The sequence below is a fragment of the Schistosoma mansoni genome (genome assembly GCF_000237925.1).
Source record: "Schistosoma mansoni, WGS project CABG00000000 data, supercontig 0258, strain Puerto Rico, whole genome shotgun sequence".
NCBI lineage: Eukaryota > Metazoa > Platyhelminthes > Trematoda > Strigeidida > Schistosomatidae > Schistosoma > Schistosoma mansoni.
The window spans coordinates 81,879-92,862 of record NW_017386121.1 but is presented as its reverse complement, the minus strand read 5'-3'; positions in this window follow the sequence as shown (position 1 = coordinate 92,862).

Below are 10,984 nucleotides of genomic sequence, written 5' to 3'. Positions count from 1 at the left end.
ATATAGTCATTAATACATATATAATTAGTCAAATCATATTTATCTATATAATAACAAAATCATTGACTAACTTATTTCATTCCTATCTGATCTCACATGTGATTGATAATGTGATATTTATATACATACATATATATGTATAAAGTAAACAGAAAGGGGTTTTATAATAACTGACTGAAATATAACATCAGATCAAATTACGAAATTAGTAAAAAATTTTAAAAAAATGAAATTTATATTGTTCTCATGTTCTTTTAATTACTTAGTTACATATGAAGACAATTATTTACTCTATAACAAACGTATAGAAAAAAAAATCTATAGAGTTATTAGGAATCATTCATATCAGATGTGATCTCTTTTTTTTTAATACTCGATTTATTGAATTAAATAGATACTATGATTATGAATAATAATTCGATAGATTTAAATCTATCCAGATATTTATTTAGTCTAATTAAGTTCAATTTTATTAGTAAATTAGCCACTAAATGCCCTGGTACGGCTGAGAGTGGGGAAAGTCTGCTCTCCCTCTCGAAATGCTCTCACATGGCCACGCGTATATAGCCTCTGCCAGGGAAGTCCTACTCACTACCTTTTTGTGGCGGGGGTATTGTTTAGGAAATTGAGAGGACAAAAAGTGAATGCCAGGCGCTTCAACCGGGTTGGTGGATATGAAGGATCCACCTAGGAGAGTTGGAAAACCCTGATTACAAACCAATGGTGCACACGGGGTCCAGTATCCTGGGGGAACAAATGGCGTATGAATCAATCGTTGATCACCGGCTAACATGGGACTGCATCTCCTCACGATGCTCCACCGCCTTGTGGATCAAACCTTTAGGTGAAAGGCTCCGGGTATGGCCTCCTAAGAAAACCACCTGCTTCTGTCTGGGTAGCCGGGCAGTATCACAGCCCTCACACAAATCAAATGAGATTTGTGTAGTGCATATGTATCTGGTGCCCCACTGTACTAATATTTATGTGTTTAAATAAATAAATAAAGTAAACCAGCCTAACTTATGTGTAGTTTTATTAAAGGTATCACGAATGACTTAACTTATTATTCAAGTGCATAATATGTAGTTTATTCTATCTTAAATGATGTAATAAAATTTGCAGAGAATGGACAGGTATATGAAGCATATGATAAGATTACGATCATCTCAACTAATCGAGCATACAATATTTTGAAGAACTTATTATTTAGGGCTATTAAAATCATATAAGTTGTAATAATAGTAGTAAGTATATACTAATATGATATTAATTATTTTAATTACGGTCGTTTATATTGTGTAGTAGGTAGTGGTAGGATCGAGAATAATTCTTTCAACCTATTTGGGACCCATTGGATGAATGGATGTACATGTACCACAGCGTTAACATTCCCATTGAAAGTTTAGCGAAGAACTTTATCTGATCACTAGTCAGAAAATCATCCTCTAGACTATTGAGTCACAATAGCTCTCACCTCTTTAAAAAGGTATAGTGTTAGTTGTAATTATTTAGGATATTTTCTAATTGATATTCATGACTGAATTTCATCAGTCTTTGTTATATGGGTTCCTTTAAAGTATCCCTTGGTTTTTTTTTGGAATTACCAACTGATCATAATTTGAAAAATCGGTAGCAGCGAAATCCATGATAGACGTTCAGTTCTATTCAAACAATCCTCTAATATTTGAACTGATAGCTTCAGGCCTTTAATCTCAACAGGAATATGAACACTGGGATGTATGTATATCCAGCTAACAAATCGTGAATATGTGGTATCTGAATTTAAGACATAATCAGCTAGTAAATTTCGATATTACGAAGACATGTTCAAGAAATTTATGAGGAAATAAAAACGAACCAAACAAATGCCAACGACCCTTAGTTACTGATTCCCACTAATTAATCAAATATTGTGTCCCATTACTGTGTAGAACTGAAACCATATATCTGTTCAAATTTAATTGAGTATACCTCCAGTTTAAACAAATTTTCTTTAGCTAATCGATTTCAGTCTGAATTAAGTGAAAAAAGTAAACAAACTAATTTATTAATCACACTATTTTAATAAATAGTTTGATTGAAATTCAGCCACTGTTCTAGTTTTCTTTTCATTAAATTAAGCGGTTTGTACGAATCGTACTTAATTTTACATTAGTTCTCACCAAAAACTTACATTAAATAAAGATTCATCAGAAATGAAGAGCATCAATCAACCATTTTGATGGAATCTGAGACGAGCAGATTGTTGTTTAGTTGAAAGTGAACAAAGGGTCTGAGAATATGAACACGATGACCTCAAGTTTTGTGAAAAGTATGACAGTCGCTGTCACCTCATGATCCTCTAAGCTATGGAAGAATACCTCTTATGAAAACACTTATTAGTAGTGGTTTTATTGACCTGAGGGCGTGACCACAGAGCCCGAGGGGAAATCTTTTGAGGCCTATTATATACGGCCTTTTTGCAAGTACTTTTGGTGCATTAACTCCGTACTTCTTAAACCTTACCACCGGTGAAAGAATAAGTTGTAATGTGCTACTGTTACAGCTGAACATTTCAAACCCATTCATTGTTGTAGAAGGGCGGAATCGTTATAGAAGCTGGTTGCTTAGTGGAAAGACCTTACTGTCGTCACACTCTGTACTACTTCGCCTTTGAACTTAAATTTGTTGCTTTTAATCTTACATTTCTCCGATCGACCTGCATGGCATGGTATGGAGTACAAAAAAGGAGGATCTGGCTAACGTAAGTTGACTGAGTTATCACGAGGTGCAAGCCCACTTCAAGGTAACAGTATATTCAAGCCATTCGATAAACCCCAATTCAATAACTAGTATGTCCAACTTTAGTCTATTCGTGATATAATGAAACCATAATTCATCAATATTATTATCATCTCATTTCAGAAATGATACATTCTTACAAGAACTTTTGAAAATCTAAATTTTTTTTCAGCTGATCATTAAAAATCATTTATTCATTATCTATCTAATCGGATGATTAGTACAAATTCTATACTAAATGAAGGTAATATTTAATCTGAGACTATTTGTTATATACTAACTAAACTAAACAAAATTATATTCATTGATCTGATGATTATTTTTCATGTAAACAATCGACTTATGAAGTTAATTAAAATATTATTACTTAAATAATCATGACAACTTGTATAAAAATGTCATGAATCAATTAGATAATGTAATCTACAAGAAGAAACAAGCCAACAAAAATAAACTTCTTTGTGTAAAACGTATCAGTGAATTTTTGTAAAAAAAAAAAGAAAACTTATTTCGGTAAGAGTCCACTCATGTCTATGTGTACTATTTATTTTACTTATTTAAACACGTAAATATTGGTATGAGGAAGCACCAGATATATATGCGCCGCACAAATCTCATTTTATTTGTGTGAGGGCTGTGATACTGCCCGGCTACCCAGACAGAAGCAGGTGGTTTTCTTAGGGGGATACACCTGATCCACAAGGCAGTGGAGCATCGTGAGGAGATGCAGTCCCATAGTAGCTGGTGACCGACGATTGATTCATACGCCATTTGTTCCTTTAGGATACTGGAGCCCATGTGCACCATTGGTTTGTAATCAGGGTTTTCCAACTCCTCTAGGTGGTCTTTTCGTGTCCACCAACCCGGTTAAAGCGCCGGACATTCACTTTACGTCCTGTCAATTTCGTAAACAACACCGCCGATGCGAGAAGACAGTGAGTAGGACTTTCCTGGTAGAGGCTATATACGTGTGTTTATGTGACGGCATTTCGAGAGGGAGAGCAGACTCTCCACACTCTCGGCCATATCAGGGCATTTGGAGGCAATGTGTGTACTATAATAATCAATTATTCTTCTAAATTAATAAGAATGTTAAAGAAAAAGTGTGTTTGTTTCATTGTTAAGATCATTTTTTATTTACGTCAGATATTTACCATTTAAGAAATTTACAATATGATGATGCGATCCCATATGTAGTATGAATTCTATTATTCAAACCGATACAATCAAAATTCATATAAAGTATTTGATTATTTCGCTTAATCATTGAGGAAACAGAAGCCGAGAGACGGTGGAGAAGATTCGTAGCTCAGATGGGTGATTTTGATGGAGTTTTGTTCTCTGAGCTAGATGGTTTGGTTGTGGAGCTTTCATCGTCCTTCTGAACGACATCATCAGCACAAACTTCGGGTAGAAGCGAAGTGTTTGAGAACAAGACAGAAGCCGATTATACAGGTATCATAAACAACAGTTAAGAAAACTAGATATTATTTTCCTTGAACAGTAACAATCAATCAGAATCCATTGTGTTAATGCTTGAAAAACTTAATATTTAGCCTCTTCAACCTTATTAATGAATGATCAGTAAATTACTTGATCTATTTATAGTGTTAACTAAAAATAATAACATAGAAAAAAAACCCTGCATTACACTCAAGAAACTCATTGATTTGACACACTTTAGTGATTACATACAATTTCCATTTATCTAATCTATAGAAACTAAATTATTCGGCAAACATTATCAGATCATATTATAAAGATGACAAATTGGAGAAGCCATAAATTAAGACTAAATAAGTAAGATGACTTTGATGCCCGATAATATCTTTGACTACTGATACTCCTCTCAATTTTAAAGTAGAGTGATGATGAAATAAATAGTTAAACGGCATGCTGTGGAAGCCATATATATATTGTTTGAAAATTTACATTGAAAAATAATAAAATCACCACAGCAACGAATTGTTTAGAAGCAATATATACAATAAACAAATAAGTAACTCATACAGATAATGTAATCTGGACTAAGATCCACGAACAATATTGATAAGAAACAAACAGAAAGACAGGAGTATAACAGAAAAAAAAGATATTTTCAGTTGGCAAATATTTCTTTCATTCAGTTATCATGATGATGGAGACGATGAACTGTATGTGGATATGGAAGAAATATTTCCTACTATCTTTATTCAAAAAACAGTCGTCAATTAACACAAGAAATCTTTGGTTCTCAGGAAAAAAGATACAGTTACAACAATAATGGAGATAAAATATTTCACATCACATGATTACGGACATCATAAGTAACTTTATATTGTTCTTTGCCAAAAATATCTGATAAAAGCTAAGAATAATTTGATTCTCATATTAAGTGGTGGATTATAAACAGTAATCTGTAAGGTCATTACTGACATTATATTTGCATAGATAATAAAGTTCTGTTTAACCTCATTAACCATGTGAGTTATGTTAATAAAACATTTATAAAATGTCTACGAATTTATCGGTTTTTTATGGCAACCCCCTACATATTCACATATTTTATAACTCCATTTTCTAAGTCTGAATGTAATGATCAATAGTGGATCAAACGACGACCATCAGCATACTTTGTATCGAGACTTTCAGACACATTTGTTTATCGATACATCTGTATGAAACATTAGAATCGACAAGCTGAATAATGTAGAATAAGTCAAACAGTTTTGGAAAGGAGTTTAGTTATTCTTCCTGGTAGTCCTATGACTCTTAATGTAAAACAGAACAACTAAGGAAAAATTTATTCAATATGCGCTTATTTAGTTGATTTATCATACTTTAAAGAGAAACGTAACTGAAAAATAAAGCATGGTTTCCAAGGTTATTAGTTCAGAGTTATGCATTAGGACGCCAATAAGTTACATTTTTTTCTAGGACTGCAACTGAGTGATGAATCTACAGATCCCAGTCTTATAAAGCCATTATTCATATCACTGCTCACTTCTCCACATGAGCAATGTTGAAGCTGCTGGGACTATATTAGTAAAAGATATCCGGACGAAGGAAAGAGCAAAGCTGAACCAACCGAAGAAGTATGCAGTCAACCTATTTCAACCAGACTAGAATAATGAAAGCTTCAAGCATCACCCAGATTAGTATGAACGCTCTGGCACTAACTACACGCAGATTGATCATGTCTGCTACGATATGGCCAGTTCTTAGACAACTACACAGATACACGAAATTTCTATCTCCAGCGTTTTGAAGGTGAGAAGCGCATACCATACTAACGAATACTAGTTTCCAAATGATTAAGGGGAATTCGGGTAGTCGGGATGTTGTCACAGTAAGACATTGTCAACTTTCTTCAGGTAGAAAAGTCTCTCACTACGTTACACACCATTTATTTACTTGAGGGCTATTATCAGAATGTCAACGATCAAAAAATAAGTTTCTTACGAAGCTCCATTTCGTGGGGAGATATAAAGTCACAAATCAAGAATCGCAGGACGGTTTGATGAGCGTAGATGCCGTAAAAGACTCTCAAAATATCCGTCGGAGTTCGAAACACCATTATAGGTTACAAATTCGAATAACACCAACCTTGGATGATTTAGAACAGCTTTAGGCATTTACAGGACGTAGTTGTTGCTTTTAACACATTAACAGGTTCTGAGCAACATGTTTCGCGGTCCTTATGCAACTATTTTTTATTCTTTTCAGTTAGGGGGAATGGAAGCAAAAGACTTTTACATAGCGTCATTTAAATGCAGACAGTCCGTACCAACACATTTCAGTAGGTTGGCAGCTCGACCGTAGCTGTTACCCTGACGTGGTGGTCGGGCTTGCCTATCGTGATGACCCAACCGAGCTATATTGGCTGGAACATGCCAGGCAGGTCGGTAAGACTGAAAGCAGCACCTCAAGGTCTGAGGGCGAAGTCGTACTGCTGACTGTAGAGGGGTGTGACAGCAGTAAGGTATTTCCCTCGGACAACCAGCATCTGCAGCGATGCTGCCTTCTCACAAAGAAAGGGGGGTAGAAAAGGTCGACCCTAAAAATGTCACGCCTCACCTTACCTCACGGATTCCCGCCCTTTGAAGAACGAAGCTAACACATCAAAAACCTTGCACAAAAATGCCGTACGTGACTGGCCCCAAGAAGTCCCTTGGAAGATACAGTGGTCTTGAGTTCTGTTAGAGGTCTCTTGGGCCCTGTGGTCACGCCGCCGGGTCGTTAAGACCAATATTAATCCAACTTCCTTTTCAGGTCCCTCAAGAAATGCCCTTCCACGGTGTGAGCAGCCGGGAAGTGATATTAGTCCTCATACCCGTAACTGCACACGAGACCAAGTTGGTCACTTTCAAATCCTTCCTACACCTCCTAATAACTCTCTTATCTCCACGACTAACCCTTCCCACGTCACCTCTCACCGCTAGGGCAAACGATTCGAGTACACAGAACGTTATTCCTGAAACCACGCTCTAAACTACATGTAGGAACTTTTAACGTCCGAACATTGTGCCAAATAGGACAACAGGCTTCCTTAGCTAGGGCTTTAGAATCTCGCACCATCGATGTGTGCTGCGTCTCCGAAACGCGCATACAAGATCCGAGTGGAGTCATTCACTTGACCTCACCATATCATAATAAAGAACCATCTCGATACACGCTTCATGTATCTGGAAGCCCTGATGCTGCTTCCCGTGGCCTCTCTGGAGTAGGTATAGCATTAAGTCCTAGGGCAGAACTAGCTCTTTTAGACTGGATCCCAGTAGACAGTCGTCTATGCGCTGTCCGACTAAACGGATCAGTAAGGACTCGGAAAGATAGGGAAACTCGTCGTTGCCTCTTCGTTGTCTCTGCCTACTCTCCCTCTGTCTGCAGCTCCTATGATGTAAAAGATGAGTTTTACAGAAAGCTTTCCGACCTTCTTCGAAAAGCCAGGCGTTCTGATGTAGTAATAATGGCAGGTGACTTTAATGCTCAAGTAGGTAAACTAAGAGAAATTGAGACACCTGGGTGGATCTTATGGTGTCATGGCCAAATTGAACAGATAAAGGCGACTGTCTGTTGAAGCCATGCTCAGATAACCGCCTGTTTCTTGCAAACACTAATTTTAAGCATAAGGAAAAACACCTTTTGACATGGCAACCCCCGAATTCGTCCCAACGTTGGACCCAACTAGATCACATCGCTACCAGCCACCGATGGAGGGGCTGGGTAGAAGACTGTCGCTCATTCTGGAGCACATGTTTAGATTCAGATTATGCTCTAGTGCAAGCACGTATCTGTCTGGTTGTCTTACTGGACGTAGAAAAGACACTGCAAGGAAGCCTCTAAGGGTTCTACCTAATGATAGGCAAGCTAAGAATATATTTCAGGAACAACTAGAAAAACAGTTAGGCAGCCATGTGAGTTGTGTCCACCCCGAGGCAGCGTGGAATGACATCCGAAAAGCTGTGGAAACAGCAGTGATATCTGCTAATACGGTAAACTATAAGGTTAGGGAGAAACACTGGATCTCATCAGTATTTACCGCACCGATAGATGCTCGAAAACTCATCCCATCTGGCTCTGAACATAACGAAGAGCGGAGTCAACTTAAGAGCAGGCTAACAGGAAGCCTACGCAATGATCGCGAACAGTGGTGGGTAGCGAAAGCAAGAGAGACGGAAAAGGCAGAGGCAACAGGTAACAGCAGACAACTATTCAGACTTGTTAAAGAAACCGGTATTAGGAACCCAACTATCAGCGAAACTATCTCAGATAAAGATGGACATATCATTCATTCTTAATCCAGGAGATTGGATCGATGGGCAGAACACTTTACGGATCAGTTCAACTGGCCATCAGCCACACTTCAGTTACCCACGATCCCCAATCGTCCTGAATGGCAAATTGAGGTAAGTCCTTCAACTCTCTACGAGGTTGAAAACGCTATAGGAAATCTGAAGCGAGGGAGAGCAGAAGGCCCTGACAGGTTTACCCCTGAGATATTTAAGGATGATGGTCCAGTACTAGCAGTGGGATTGACTGAGGTCTTAGGTAGAATCTGGGAACTAAACGTAATTCCATCTGACAGGTCCCAATCACAGATTCTGCCAGTCTATAAGAAAGGACAAAAGTCCTCTTGTGATAATCACAGAGGGATCAGTTTGACTAATATAGTGTCTAAAATATTAGCTTCAATAACAATTCGACGCCTAACCAAAGCTCATGAAGAGCAGACTAGAGAAAACCAGGCTGGTTTTCAACCTGGATGTGATTGTATAGACCAGATATTCACTCTGCTTCAGGTCGTAGAAAATAGATACACATTCAGAAGCCCTACAATCGCAGTATTTCTTGACCTTAAGGCGGCATTTGTCTCCGTTGATCGTGAGGTTCTGTGGCAGTGTTTGTCACTGAAAGGAGTACCAAAAAAGTACATCAACCTTATAAAGGCTCTCTACTCGAACACACACCAGCCAGTCAGTCAGCGACAACATAGGACCAGGCACATATATGCATCGGTCCAGGTTGCCATACCTCGTTAGCACAACAAGATGAACACCGGATTCATAGAAGTAATTCATTTAGTGTTGGTAGTATATAAAGAAAGGTTGTATATAAGGATATAGTATAGGAAGGAAAAAAGTAATGAAGCAATTTTAATCTCAAAGTTTAAGAGAAGATAAAGAGTGTATAAACCTACGCCATTGTGATCGATTCTCAGCCATGTCACACAGAGTCTCCAACCCATGGTTCCGATAGTCACGCGGACCTCAACCAAGTAGTCTGCATCTACCAACATGCCTCAGACTAGAGGTTAGTGACTTCAACCACTGATGCCATGTTTTGGTTTGGCCACCCCTAACTCTCTTCCAACCATCCACTACACTAGTCAACCTTGCGCGTCGTGGTAATCGGTGTTCAGGCATACGTAACACGTGGCCCAACCATCTCAGTTGATGAAGATCCATCACCTCATCAACTGATTTACCATCATTCCCTAATACCCTGTGTCTAACCTCACTATTACTTACCCAGTGATCCCAGCAGATGAGAGCAATACTTCTAAAACACCTGTGGTCAAATACTAGTAACCTACGAGTATCTTCTACTCTTAATGGCCATGTTTCGCAGCCGTAAAGTAGAACAGAACGAACTGCTGCGCAGTATACTCGTCCCTTAATTGATAGACGGATATCTCGTCTTCGCCATAGGTAACGTAAGTTGGAAAAAGCCAAACGAGCTTTTTGAATCCGTGCTGAGATTTCGTCAGACACCAACCCATTAGGGCTGATCAGACTTCCAAGATAAGTGAAGTTGTCGACGCATTCGACTACTTCACTCCCTATCCTTAGTTCAGGTGTTGACGCAGGCCAGTCCTGGAGTAACAATTTACATTTAGAGAGGGAGAGACGCATCCCAAACATCCTGGCATTGTTACTCAGTTCTAACAGAAGACTCTGCATTTTGTCAGCGTCCTCACCAAACAGGACTATGTCATCTGCGTATTCTAAGTCGATAAGTGAACCTCCTGGTAGGAGATCAATTCCTGAAAATTCAGTCGACGAGAGTGTTATTTCCAGCAACAGGTCCATAATGAAGTTAAACAAAAATGGGGATAGTGGACAGCCTTAACGGACACCACTTGAGGTTGTAAACTCATATGACAGTTCGCTGTAAGCTCTCACTCGACTGGTAGTGTTTGAGTAAAGAGCCTTCACAAGGTTTATGTACTTCTGAGGTACACCTTTTAATGACAGACACTGCCACAGAACCTCTCGGTCTACAGAGTCAAATGCTGCTTTTAAGTCAAGAAAGACTATCATTGTCAGACGCCGATAAGTATGTTTGTGCTCTAAAACTTGACGAATGGTGAATATGTGGTCGATGCAGCCACGACCAGGTCTGAAGCCAGCCTGATTTTCTCGTGTTTGCAGTTCACGAGTCTTAGTTAGGCGCCCGATAATTATTGAGGCTAATATTTTAGGTGCTATATTAGTCAAACAAACCCTCTATGGTTATCACAGGATGATTTTGGCCCCTTCTTATATATTGGGACAATCAGAGATTGTGACCAGTCAGATGGGATTACGTCCGTCTCCCAGATTTTAGCCAGAATATTAGTCAACCTAATCGCTAAAATTGGACCACCATATTTAAAGACCTCTGGAGCCAATCCATCTGGACCAGCTGCTCTTCCTCGTTTCAGATTACTTATAGCCTTTTG